Source organism: Drosophila subpulchrella, chromosome 3L (assembly GCF_014743375.2).
Source record: "Drosophila subpulchrella strain 33 F10 #4 breed RU33 chromosome 3L, RU_Dsub_v1.1 Primary Assembly, whole genome shotgun sequence".
Lineage (NCBI taxonomy): Eukaryota > Metazoa > Arthropoda > Insecta > Diptera > Drosophilidae > Drosophila > Drosophila subpulchrella.
In genome coordinates, this window is record NC_050612.1 from 24,141,188 (window position 1) to 24,155,220 (window position 14,033).

Here is a 14,033-nt window from a genome sequence, read left to right on the forward strand (position 1 = left end):
ATAGTTAAGCCTGTCAACTGTCTAAAATAATATTTTTATTAGAAAAATAAAAATCTTAAGTTAATTTACAAAAAGTTAAGCGCCACCAATGAAGAAAATTTCAACGAATATCGACTGACGCATCCGTTTCCTGGGATCAGGACGTAACCAGTGCTTAGAAGTATATAAATAAGTTGTTTTTAAAATAAGAAACGAATTTTTTATGAAATAAAATAAGTTATTTCATTATTTAAGTTCACAATATTCTATAAGGGTTACTTTCGCTTTCATGACCATATATCGATATAAGATTTTGCAACCTTGATTAAACTCAACAGATGTATTTCCCCAGTCAATCGAGTGAACGTTAACCTTAAATCTCAAGCGTATTTTATTTTCCTAATTTTATGGCTTTTATTTTTATGGGTTTAGCTATACTAAAACCAACCATGCTAATATTATGGCTTTTAGACACACTTCAATTATTTTAAAAATTGTTATATGATACTTCGACGAAATAGACTTGGCTCAAACAGTTCGTTATAGCTTGATGTTTTAACCCATTACTTCAAAATTTGCATTACTGAGTGCCAAGTGTCACGACACGTTCCTAGCCAAAGTTGTCAACTTTCTGCCGAGTTTCGCATTTCACAAACTGTGTCGCATTACACATTTTCAGATTCAAAAATTTCTAACTCGGCTGCTGTTGTTGTCTCACTAATTGTCACTAAATATGGCTTCAGTTAATTCCAGATTCAGTTACTTAGCAGCTAAGCTACACAAGTGACTGGGAATCGAGGGATACAGACACAGCCGTCCATCATTTGATAAACTGTCTGTCAGTCAACCAGCAAGTCAGTCAGCCAGTTGGGCAGGTGAGTCAGTGAAGCGTTCAATCTTCTCACATTTTTTAGCACCTTTGTCAGCTTATCCAGCTTGTGTCAATAGCGTTAGTGCCCCATTCGCTTGGAGTGCGAAAAATGTTGCAATATCTTCTTCACTTGGCACTCTGACAGCTACGAGAACGCCTCTGGGGTTTGGCCCAGCGAAGTAGTTTTGAGAATGCTGTCACACTTTTTGTCACCCTTCGGCATGGCATCCATTTCTGATGTTTGTCAAAGTCGGCAGATAAACCCACAGAGAGCAGAGGAAAACAACAACAGATTAGGGAGCTATAACTTCTTGGGCAAGATGTGCGAACATAGAGCTCGAGTCGAAACCAACCGACAAGTTTGTAAGCCCTAAGACTTACACATGTCGAACTTATGGATCGACGTAATTATCCATCTTGTTTAAGGTTCTAAAAGTCCAAAGCTCTAAGTGTATCGGTTTTTCAATAATTATGTGTCCTCACTTAACGATTATTGTCGTAAGTCATATAATATTAACTATATTTATGTAATATTTTCAAGATTTGAGAAATAGTATCTTAACATCTCTATAGGGATAGCCCAAAGATATTTTTACTTTAAATGACAGCTTTATACTTATCATTTCATTTTATTACTAGGTCACATGCACTTTAAAGACACCTAAACATGCAATGCAGAAGGCTGCATATTAGTTTAAATTAAACCAATTAACTGGAATTAAAACTTTTAACAGACTTTATCACATCCCCAAGGGGTAACAAGTGTCAGCTCAACATTTTTAATTTATTTTTTTATTAGTGCACGATTTAGCTTATAATTCTTACTAACTTAAGCTTAAGTCAACAATATAAGTTTAAGAAACTGTAGTATATAATAAGATTGTGTAATACTCAAGGGACTGAACTTAAGCCTCGGTAAAGAAAAACCAAATTTGATTCTTATTGAAAGTATCAAATTTCTCCAATAATACCTATTATTCCAATAAATAAAATTCTACAAATTGTTAAAAATTTCAATTTCAAATTTCAAGTTTTCATTTGTTTAATCAAGGTATTAGAGTATTCAAAAGTGCCTAGTTCCATCTAGTTCCACCTAGTTTGTAAACGACTTTAATTGCTCTGAGTTATTATTTTGATTAGTTTCTATATTTTTCTTTATCTCATTTTCAACGCCGTGAATTCAATACGATAAAAATGCTCGCCTGACCTTGAGGCGCATCTAACGATGCTATTTTTTTGCGGTTTAAGCTTTGTTTTTTATTTTGTTCTAACTATGGTGCTATATCGCTATTCTTCTATTTTCTGTCTATCGTTAATACTCATCGTTTTGCTGCTGTTCTTTTTGCCTATCTGTCTTCAGTTTCGTTTTTTGTCTCTTAAATTGCTGATTTTTGCTGCTGCCTTTTGAGTTAACATTTACTTTTTCTCGATTCAAGTTAAAAATGATTTTCGTATCTTCTCGTGTAATCAAAAGAAGAACCTTGCAGCGATTTTAATTATTGATTTTGTGGCGCAGTCGGTTTTTGTGGTTCGTTCCAATCATTATTATTTGACTTTCGTACACCTCATGCATAGTTATTGTTATTGTGGATTGCAACTTGTTGGGTGGTACTCTGGGTCAGGGGAGGAGGAAGGGGTTGTGCTTGGTAGGAGGTAGGTGCCCTACCCACATGGGCAAATCTTTAACTAGCTGAGAGTCACCTGATTGTGTGCAATTATAAGGTACCGACTACAGAAGGTAGTCATTGTTATTGAAAGATGTGTATTGTATGGATGTATAGAAGTCTAAAAGAATTTGTTCTTCGGAAACAAAAAAGGAACAATAACTTTGAATATGCAATAAATGAGTATAATTCGCAATTGAATTTCATTTAAATATACAAAACAGTCCTTTTAGTTTTAATATGCATTTATTATTATTGTTTCTTTTAAAAATACCAACAACTATTCAATGGTCTAAGGAAAAGATTTTTTTAAATATATTTATTTTCAGAAAAAAAAAAACAAATATATATATATTTATAATATTTGTTTATATACATACCCTTATATATATACCCTCTACAAACATTTTATTAGGAAAACTATCTGAAATGTTAAGCTAAAATTTCAAAGGTCGTATTAAAATTTTTTTAATATTTTGTTTTCCTTCTTTTTTAAGTTTTTATGGTTTTTAAGTTCTCTATAGCCAGTGCTCACTGTGCTTGCATGTGCCTAGCTCAACTGACCCACTCAGCTGGTTTGGCTTCATAGGCATCACTCAAAGCGTTTTTACTGCTGTAGTTTTGCTTATTTGCATCAAGTCGAGTGGGTTTCGCTTCTTTATTATTACGTCTTTTATCTTATTTTTAATGATTTCAGTTCTATGGCAGCTAGTTCAAAAAATAATAAGCAGCGGCGAGAAAAATGCAAAATGTAATTGTTATAAAAGTGTTTATAAGTCAAGGTCAGGCAAAGCTCTTTTCCACTGATGTAACACTTTGCAGTCCCCTTCCCGCCCTTTTTTATTTTTTTCACTAAGCCGGGGGCAACCTAGTTCCGTTTTATTTATATTTGTATTAAATGCTGGCTGCGGTCCTCTGTGTGTTATATATGCGCATTTTATATACGTTTGTTGGTGGATGCACTTATACTGCATATATACATGGATGTATATATAAGCATTGCATTTTTATTCCAGTTCTGGCAGGCGCAAGTGGTTTTCGCCCTTGTGCTAAGCCATCTCAAACTGCAAATGCATTAAATCCAGCCTTGAACTATGATTTACTTTGCACACAAACATATGGAAAATATATCGTGTTGGCTTCTTTTTGTTTGCCATCTCTTGGCACAATTATCATTTGGCAGATTTTCTGTTTGGTTGACACTTTTCTTCTGATTGAAATCTTCTATTAGATTTTGGTCTGCTAAATTGGCTATTCGATTTCCTCGGTTTTCCACAATAATCAAGTCAATATTTCAATAAATTATTTCGATACAATCGGGAAATTATTAAATGCAGCTGAAATTTGCTTTTTACTGAACAATATTTTACGGGATGGCCAGACACAAAATTCAATTTAATAGAAATGGTGAAAAATATATATTTTAATTATTTTTATAAACCAGTTAGAACATTTTAAAAAGATAAATTCATTCATCACTTTCATTAAAGTAAATTTCAAATGACATCATGGCATTTTCCCCGAATTATAATCTTTTAAAAGCGTCCATTTCAATTTGCCCCGAAAACCCCAAAATAGCGGAAAAGAAAGACCAAACGGCCAGCCAGAGAGCCACAACCATTTTGTGCTATTAAATATATACAATTTAATAGATTAATTGATTCTAAAATACCCCAAAAATATTCCGTTGAAAGCCTTTTTAATAGCATTAAACACACAAAAAGGGCACCCTCAAAAACAATCGTCCCTCCGATCCAAAAAAGCAACTCCACTCGACTTTATCCCCACTCAAGCGAACACAAAAATATCTTGATGAAGATGAAAATATTTTCCAGTTGCGTGCGCCAAAGCTGAAAGCCAATTTAGGTATAATTTCCTTTAAGTAATTAAATTTGAATCAAAAATCTATGAGCAGACAAAATGTTGTTTGCCATAGCCGTTGTTGTTTTGTTTAGACAACACTCCAAGTCGGCAGCAGCTCATTAATATTTCTTTGCATGGGAGACGCTTTCGGTGGCATTTTGCCTTGAAATGGGTCGTCCGGGTCTTCGGGTCTATGTGTGTGTAATTAAGACAAAAGGTCACCGAGAGACCAACGCTTTTCGATGGGTGTTTCGGGGGACCTTCCACCTGGTGCCCATTCAGAGGCCCATGCCCAAACAATACCCGTTAAGCATATTAATCATCTTTAACACGGGATAAACATGAACATTTAAATAAATAAACTTAGGTACACCACTATGTCGTATAAGTAATATTCGCCACGAGCTTTTGTTTAATGTTAAGAGACAGCAAAGTGACTGATGTTTTTATAATTGATTGAAAATATGAAGCTTTAGTAAAAAATCGAACGAGATTGTATTCTGATTAGACGACTCTCAATTTTTGTTGACCTTTACAACACTTTCCATTGCAAATAGAGGGTAAATGGAAACTATTGAAATTTAATCCAATATTCGGTAAGTATCCCCGAGCTACTATTTCCACCCCATCAAATTTACCAAATGCACTGAATAATTTACATGAATTCACATAAATTCTCAAACATATTCAAACACAAAAAAAGTAAAACAAAAAATTAAGCTAAATTTATATTCAAGCGATGCAGGGGATATAAGCACTGAAAGTACTGAATGTATTACATTGCCAAACATTTCGATCACGTACGCAGAATTTTAAGAACAAAAGTGCGCCAAGTTGGGAAAAAGAGCACTAAGATGCTGCGACACGAGGAGAAGGGTTCCGAATGCGCTCACACACCATTTAAATACAGCTCGAGTGCATACAGCTTTTTGCTTTTTTGTAGTGCACAGTGGAACGAGTTTAATGGAATTTGGTTCAAAAAAATTACAAAATCATTCGAATAAATGTAACATCTTTAAATATACTTTATTAAACTGACACATTTATTTGTTTTTTTGTTTGTTTTAAATAAACTATTTTTATTTTATTTATATAAAATAAAATAAGAACCGTTTTGACACCATTAAGAAAAAATGTATACGTTTCTCAAAAAATCACTCATTGGCTAAGTTAAAGTTTAATCAACGTTGAAAAACAATAGGGGTTCACACGCTTTTAATAAATATAAAAGTAGGTGTTCAAAATCTATAAACTGAAAAAGTTTGTATGCAGTTAAATTGCCACAGCATTTACATTTTTTAACTTTCGAATAAAATAAAGGTATACAACAAAAATTGTTTTTGTCTATGAAAAAAAAGTTTCCTTTAATTTAGAAAACATTTTCGTTTAGCTTAAAATACGTTGAAATTAACCTAAAGTATTTTGCAAAAAAATCATTTAAAATAGATTTTCTGTTGTTCTATGTTAAAACATTTATTAAATATATTTCTTTATCAGTGTCATCAATTTTTTCACATCAAAATGTTTTTTTTACTAAAAATATCAAGTGAATACCACTGTGCGCCGCAACGTGCAACCAATCCGGGCTGAAGATGCTGGTTGCTCCTTGTGCTGCATTATGGAAATGGTCGCGTCTTACGCGTGTATTCGCTGCCATTAAAAATGCTGGATGTTGGGGCTGGATTGCGGAAAAGTGGGCTGCACAAAAAGATGGGGGGCCTTGGAAAAGTGCGGGAAAATGGGGATTGAGAGGGTGAAGAACTGCAACTGCAGTGGCTCTTCCTGCCTTTTCCCGCTGAATTCTCAGCCGAGCACGTGGTGTGAATGACAAATTACACACGGCAGCCAGCAGAACGAGAACAAGAAGTACGAGTGGCGATAGCGGCTGTAACTTGTTCTCCCATTTTTTATTGTAGTAAACGATTTATGCAACAAAAGGCTATAAAGGCAAACAATGGCCACAAGTGTAATGGCTGCTCGGGCCTCACACATTCCGGCTGCACAAAAGGCCGAAATTGCAGCATTTAAATAGTTGACAATAAGCTTGCCAACGAGTTTTTGGCCAGCTGTTGCGGGGGCGTTCAGTAATTTTATATTTGCTGCCTTCTTTTTTTTTTGTTTTTGTTGTTGGTTGCCAACTTTTTTCCCGCAAGTCTCAAGTTGGCTTTTGCCGCCGAAGTGGCTCACAAAGTGCTGGCCGACAAATAAACACATGGCTGCAACACAAAAAAAAAAGCGAGGGCAAATTGAGGGCTAAGAGGGCCCCAAATCAAGGCTGATTCATACGGCAGGTGTAATCGGTCCAAACATTATTTGCGGCCAAGTTATGAACTGTCACATTAAATATGAAAAATGTGGGAAAGCTCATGTTCAGCTATTAAGTTTTGAGTTATGTTTTTCCTCGCTTTATGTCACCTTGCTTGTTGCACTGCCAAATAATTACTCTTTAAAAAAATGTGTCATACTAGTTTGTATTATAAATTTCTGTCCGTTGATCCATTATTTTATTAATGGGTAAAACAAGTCTCAGTATTTTCAAATCCGGCTTAGCTATTTCTAAACTATAAACTTCTAATCTCTGCTACCTAGCCTAGAACAAAGTTTAACAAAATCAATTAACCATGATTTTTGAATTCACTTTACCCATCGCAACCTGATGGAATATTTTTCAATTAGAAGTTCAATCCAAATACAAATCCTCTTGCAAAATTTGTATTTTTATGTACAACAATGGAAACAGAAAACAAAACGTATACTAGCAACAGATACAAAAGCCATGAAAATTCCAGCTGATGTACCCCTAACCGAAAACCACGCCCCCATGCCACAGAAACCGCCCCCCGGCAGCGTCCAGCATGCATATTAAAATTAAAAATATTCCCAACCGACAAAACCCCCAAAAAAATACAGCAAAAACAAAATAAACTTCAGTGCAGTTTTCCATGGGTGTCACACGGTTTGGCCACCAATTTTCCCCTAACTCCCCGGAAGTTCAAGGGAGGGGATGTGAAAATTTTGGGGGGGTGGCGGAGTTGGCATTGTGCGCTCTTTCCATGCATACTACATGCTGTTTACTCTGTCTGCTTTTCTTTTGTGTTTTTGTTTATTAAGTACATTCGGATATTCATATTTTAGCCGTGCTCCAGTCCGTCCACAATCCGTTGTCCGTATTTTCCGTCCGTTGTCCGTATTGTCCGTCCGTAACTCCGTCCGCCTGCGTTGTCATCCGCGCCCGCTAAGCAAAGGCCCAACTCTCTTCTCAGTTACTCAGAGCACGACTCGTTGCCGCTCATTTCTCATTCAGCTTTAGGGGCACAATTACGCAAATTGCAATTATGTTGTATTCCCCGGTTTTCCCCAAAGTTTTTCCCAGTTTCCCACTTTTCACCACCCCTTATTTTGCCACAGTGTTTGCCCGATGAATAAAGAGGGGGAGAAATTTTGAGACGGGGGAGCATCTGGCTTGATGACAGCGGCGTGACCACAGTGACAAAAACAAAACGAACAAAAAATACAGATACAGTGGTGCCTCGGAGTTATTATATCACTTTTTAAGCTACACAAGTATTTAGAGAAAATATGTGAGTAAAGAAAATTACTTTTGATAGATGCAGATATATTTTCTTATATTTATAAATCACTACTTCAAAATGTAGAGGAGGAGAATGAAACAATAATATATACTGTGAAAACGGTATTCTAGTTTAATTGAAATCTTGATTATTTCAAACCTGGGTGATTTAAAAAAATTGGAAACCAATTTTTGAAGACGCTCGCTAAGACTTCCGTTAATAGACAAACTTTATTAGGATTTCAGGACTCAAGACTTGATCCGGAAAATTGCAATTATTATTAAGATAGACCTATTATTTATTTTTATTATTTACTTCTTACTTATTTATTTAGTAATTTTTATTACCATCAGTATTTTGTTATCATAGCATTATGTAAACATTTTAACCCACACCACTGTTCAAACCATATAGAAAAGCGACAAATGCAGGCACACGCAGGACCTTTTGGGTTCACAAAGTCTAACTAGGAGTAAAAAAGAACGAGCTCAAACATTTTCATATAAAGGTTGACAAGTATAAAGAGTCGGGGGGTTTTCGGAAAAGCGGAGAACCACATGATCAGGGGCCGCAGAATTTTTGTTGTTGTTGCCCTGTGCAGTCGAGCACATTTTTCAAGTGCTAAACAAATGTTTTTCTTTTGTTTTCCTTCAGTTGCTGCTTTCACCCTTTTCCCTTTCCCTTGTTTTTCCTTATTTTTTTTTTGTTATGGCTACAAGGGATTTGGCTTTTTGTTTATTTGCAACTTGTTTCCATTTTTACGATTCCATTTCGTTTGTATTTTCCAGAACCTCAGTGCGAATAGCATTTATTGTCGGGCAGGCAAATGCAAAGTTTTACAATTTTGCAGTGACTGGCACCAAACGCTCGTCGAGTAAGACCATAATTATTTTTGTTTAACTGGCAATCAGCATCTGAGAATCAAAGTCTGAGACATGACAAATTCATTTCGCTTATCAATCGTGTGTATAAATTATATATTTTACCCCCGGGGACGGGCCATACATCAGACATAACTACAGCGGCAAACCCAAGCGTCGCATTCAATTACCATCAAAAATGTTCATTAACTCATGCACACACACCCACAAACCCTCTCCTTGGAGCATCATAAATTTCCCTCGACTGCAGCCATTAGTCAATAATATCCTTCCTCCATTTTGGATTCGAGACAATGAAGTGGGGCGCACATAAAAAAAAATTGATTCATTTTTTTGTTGTGTTTTGTGGGTGGGTGTGTGTGTGGATGGTGGGTGGTTGGGATAGTGGTCCTGCAGCTGGCGGTACATTTCCTTTAAATAAACGGAGGCCATTTTTGACCGGGTTTTTTGGCCGCGGGATTTACCATTCGCTTTGAAGTCCAATAATGAGGTTTCGGGCCGAGCCGGCAGCCAAATCCCTTTTTGAGAATTCCATTTCGGAAATCAACTTATGGCCATAAACAAGTCAAAAAGGCCCACAAAAGCTGCCACACCAAAAGCACTTGGAGAAATATATTTAAGAAGTATTTAAAAAATCAATAGACCAATAAATTTATTATAAAACAAAAATAAAATTAATGTTAAATTTTGTGGCTTTCTAGATAGTTATAGATGATTGATTTTGTTACAGATCAGTAATAATTTTATTTAATAAAATCCTTAATAACCTCGTACTTATTAAATGTTAAAATTTCTTTGCATAAGTACAGAGGATTTGAATCAGTTTAAATAAATAAATTTTATTCATCATAAATCACTGAAAGGTAATAAAGTTTTTTTTTAAAGCTCTTAAAATTATGAATAATATAGGCACTGACGACCTTGCACCTTTAAATGGGTATTACAAGAAATGTGCTTTTAAAATCTATAAATTATAATATAATAATCATTTTTTTCAGTGCACTACACTCACAAACACAAAGAAATAGAGAGCCTTTGAGATGAAGCCGTTGGTTGCAACTCGCGGCCGTTGCGCCTAAGCGCAAGATAAACTTTGCGTCTTGAAGCGAAACGAAACGAACAGCGGCCACCGCAAAAACTTCAAAATCTTCAACCCGCAACCGCACAGTCCCTCCTCAAGCCCCCTTTTTAGACCCTCTTACTGGGTCCCTCTGTAAGCCCCCTGTTTAGAGCCCCCTTTGAGTCCTTTGCTCCCGCCATTTTGCACTTCAACTTGCTGGGGAATTGTTCTCCCTTTTCGGCTCCGTATGTACGGTTGCATATATGTATATGCATGGATATCTGGATGTAGGTTGGGATATTTTTTTCACTTCTGGGGCATTTTTGCATGTTTGTCTCGCAAATTATGCGCTGCACACAAACAAAAGAGGAAACGGCGTCGCAGGCTCTGCTATCCACGGATACTTTTTTCGCTGCCCCTGATGATGGGCTGGAATTTAGCGGGCTGAGAACAAAGGACAGTGAAGGCTCGGCATAAAGATATATCTAGAGCGAGATCCATAAAATTTTAAAAAGTACTTAGTTTTTAAACTGGGCTCGTACAATAAGTAATCGAAATAAACTTTGAATTATCAAAAAAATCATATAAAGTATGAAAACCATTTTAAATTTTAAATGAAATTAGGTATTCTAATTAGTTGGTGATAATACAGCATAATTGATAAACAATAAATATCGTAAGTTATTATCACAAAAAAAATATTTTGTACTTCTATTTACTGTCCTTTAAAATATTTATAATAGTTATCAAAGGTAAAGTATTATATAGATAGAGATACGGCACTATTTTTTAAAAAACCATAACAAAATTTGGTAAATAAGGATATGCTACCATGTATATCAACAATATTACTTATCCGCAACGTAGGTTATTGTAATTAAAAGCTTAATACAATATTACAGAAATGTTCCAAGTTTAAGATATTTTAGTAAAGAGTAATCTATACTACCTACATGTTTTTTTGTTGAGATGTTTTATGATGATGTATTAAACCAAAGGTAATATAAAAAAATTCGGTAATTGTTGTTTTAATAAACGTTGAATGGGTTAAATAATTCTACTTTGAACTATCACATTATGGCATAATTTCTGGGATACTTAAAGCACTAATCTTGTAATCTCACGCCATCATCTCGAACAGGATCTGAGGTTGGGCCACACTGCGGCTGAGTGTTATTTGGCTGGAGTGAGGCCTTATTTTTTGCACGCCACGCCTGTGCTTTTGGCGTGTGCTGCTTCCTGCTCATTGCATATCCAACTTTATTTTTCGCTTCCAGCCGGAAATAATAATTGCAACATGGCGCTGCATCCCCTGTGTGCCTGTTGTTGCTGTTGCCGCTGCCTTTGCCGCCTGCAACAGCGGGCATTAGCGAATTTCTCTACTTGTGGCACTGGCAGCGCCAGAAAATAGTGTCACTTGTGTCACACAAGGCACTCCGTGCTCCACACCCCCTTTCTCCCGCTGCTTTTGCCATTTCTGTGGAATTTTTGCTCATTTCTCCAGCAGCGAACACGGACAAAGCCTTCATCACACTTTCTCCCCGGCCGCCGCTGTTTGCTCTTTTTTTTTGGCGGGCTGCCTTTTTTTTTAAATTTTAATACGTCCATATGGATGAAAACTATTAAGGGGTTGCACTCAGTTTTCCACTGCGTTACTATGTTACAGATCCCGCAGACTTATTTGGCAAATTCTTCTTAAATCATAAGTAATTTGGTAAAAGAGGATTTTGTCTCGAGCAAATTTATACAGAAATATATTTAATATATGCTTGATTTTTGGCTAACTTACTGGATTTATTTTAAAAAGTCATGGAAACCTAGAGAAAAAGGGTTATAGCCTAACAACATCATAAGAATTTATAAATACCAAATCAAAACGAACAAATAAAATAAATGATCTTACATTTAGTTTTATTATCTATTGACTTTAAGGGGTGTAAATAATGTTTTCTGTTTCGTTTTATACATTAAAATATATTTGTGAAAGAAAATCTTCTACATAATTAGGTTCAATTTCAAAGATTTTTATAAGTTAAAATATATAAATATATTAAAGTAATGCAAGTCTTTCGTTTTATGACCAACAAAAATGTATAAAATGAAGAGTATTTTTCAATGATAAGTGAATAAATACCAGCATTCATCCCACATTGTAAAATAAATAGTAGTCCACATAACGAGGAAATTTTCCAGACATAAAAATACTTTAATAAATATTTGCCAAAAGAATGACGACAAAGGTGAACTTCCGCCTCCAAAAAAAGCCAAAAATAGATCAATGCGTATCTCCCGATAGGAGCCCAAATCAATGCTTTATGGCTATGCCAATTCCCCAAAACACCCCACCATATCGGAAGGGCCGAAAACACCTCCACAATTTCCCTCTCACTTGCTGTGCGAAAACGTTACAAACGAGCACATGAAAGTAAAGATTGACAGGGTAATACGAGCGAACTCCGTCGACAGGCAGTCGTCTGGGCACACACAGATACAGATACGGATATATATATCCAGGGGTAGCTATATGTCTGGCATATAAACAGTGCTCAGCTGTCAGACAAACAGACGTAACGTGCAAAAAAAAAAATAAAAAGTAGGAACAAAACATAGTTGAAAAAACGAGGAGAAAAAAAATACTGCGCAAACAATAGAAAAATTGCGAATGACGCGACGCGTTCTGAGTTCATAGAATAAAACAGCAACAACAGCATCAGATCTGTCAGTTCTGGCTACATCTCGGCCCCCTGTCACAGCCCATCTTTTAGCCAACCAGCCAGCCATACATCCATCCATTAGTTCTTCCGTTTCGGCCATGTTTTTCATACACTTAAACTATATCCATTTATTTTGATGCGACGGCTCTGCGACTACTTCCATCACAGCCAGAAGACGTCAACGTATTCGTCACTCGCTTTATCTCGCGTTCCCCAAGCACTTGGAAAAAGTTCTTGAAAAAATATTAAGAAGATATCATATAATCACCATACCCTTTCTAAATCATTTTATCACTTTTGTTATACATATCAAATTATTTTAAATGGATGGTATATAAAATAAAAATCTCATTTCATATTGGAAATAAAAGACTTCATAGAAAAGTTACTCAAATATTCAAGAAGAACTATCAAGAACTTTACGCTATATGCAAGCTCTGCCTTATCAACTTAGTTTCTTAAAAAACAATAAACATTCTTGCCTAATTCTTATATTTATTTATTTGTTTATATTCACAAAAATATTTATATAAGTGTAACTATAAAGGACTTTCGCGGAGTAAATCCTGTTATAGTCATAGTCTGGGTCTCAGTTTGGCTCTTTTTGTGTTTACGTCTCTTTGATGTTGTTTATCAACTTCAGCACAGATTTACCAAAGCAAAAACTTTTTTAACTGATCTCGGGGGAAAATCACAAAGTAAGGAAATGCAACTTAAAATATTTAATAAGAATTAAAATATATTTTTACTTCATAAATAATTATTTTAATAGGCTGTAAAAACAATCCCTATATTCACATTCATTCCCTATTAATGTAGGAAAATTTCAACGGAATACGTTTACTATATATTAAAATGGTGATCGGTTATAGCCATTAGCAGCAATTAACGAGCCGTTAACATTTACCCTTTGTTATTTTGACGTGCCCATACTAATCGTGGCCCTTTGCTGATTTAAATTACAAATGAAGTACAATTTTTTACTACAAGTCACTAGCATTGCATTGTTTTAGGGTTTTTTCCCAATGATTATATTTCAGATATTCAACGCAGTAAGCGATTGAAGGTATGCGAACAATCTTCGAACTTAAACTCTGAGCAGGAATTCCAAGCCCAGCGGCACAAAGGAAACCTGCAAACGAGCCTAGGCATTTGAACATTTGACCAGGCCAGCCCCTTGCATGCTCAAAGCTCAAAGGCGGCCAAGTGCCAGTGATTCGGGATCTGGATTGCAAACGGAAACCCAGAACTCAAAGCTCACTTCCAGGACGAAATCCAATTGACAGACAAACATGCAAGCTGGCCATCGATAAATGGAAACCCACAAAAAAAGGCTTGGACTTGGCCCAAGACTCTGACTCTGCTCACTTTTCGATGCAGCACTTGAAAAAAGTGTGCCATAAATTGTGCAACTTATATTTTAAGTTCA

General features: G+C 35.7%; 1 protein-coding gene across 1 annotated transcript in view; it reads right to left on the minus strand.

Annotated features, from left to right (window-relative positions):
- The window catches only part of LOC119555428 (Ig-like and fibronectin type-III domain-containing protein 2), an 80,877-nt gene that overhangs the window by 62,269 nt on the left and 4,575 nt on the right, over positions 1-14,033 (minus strand). The gene's annotated exons all lie outside the window — the stretch shown is intronic.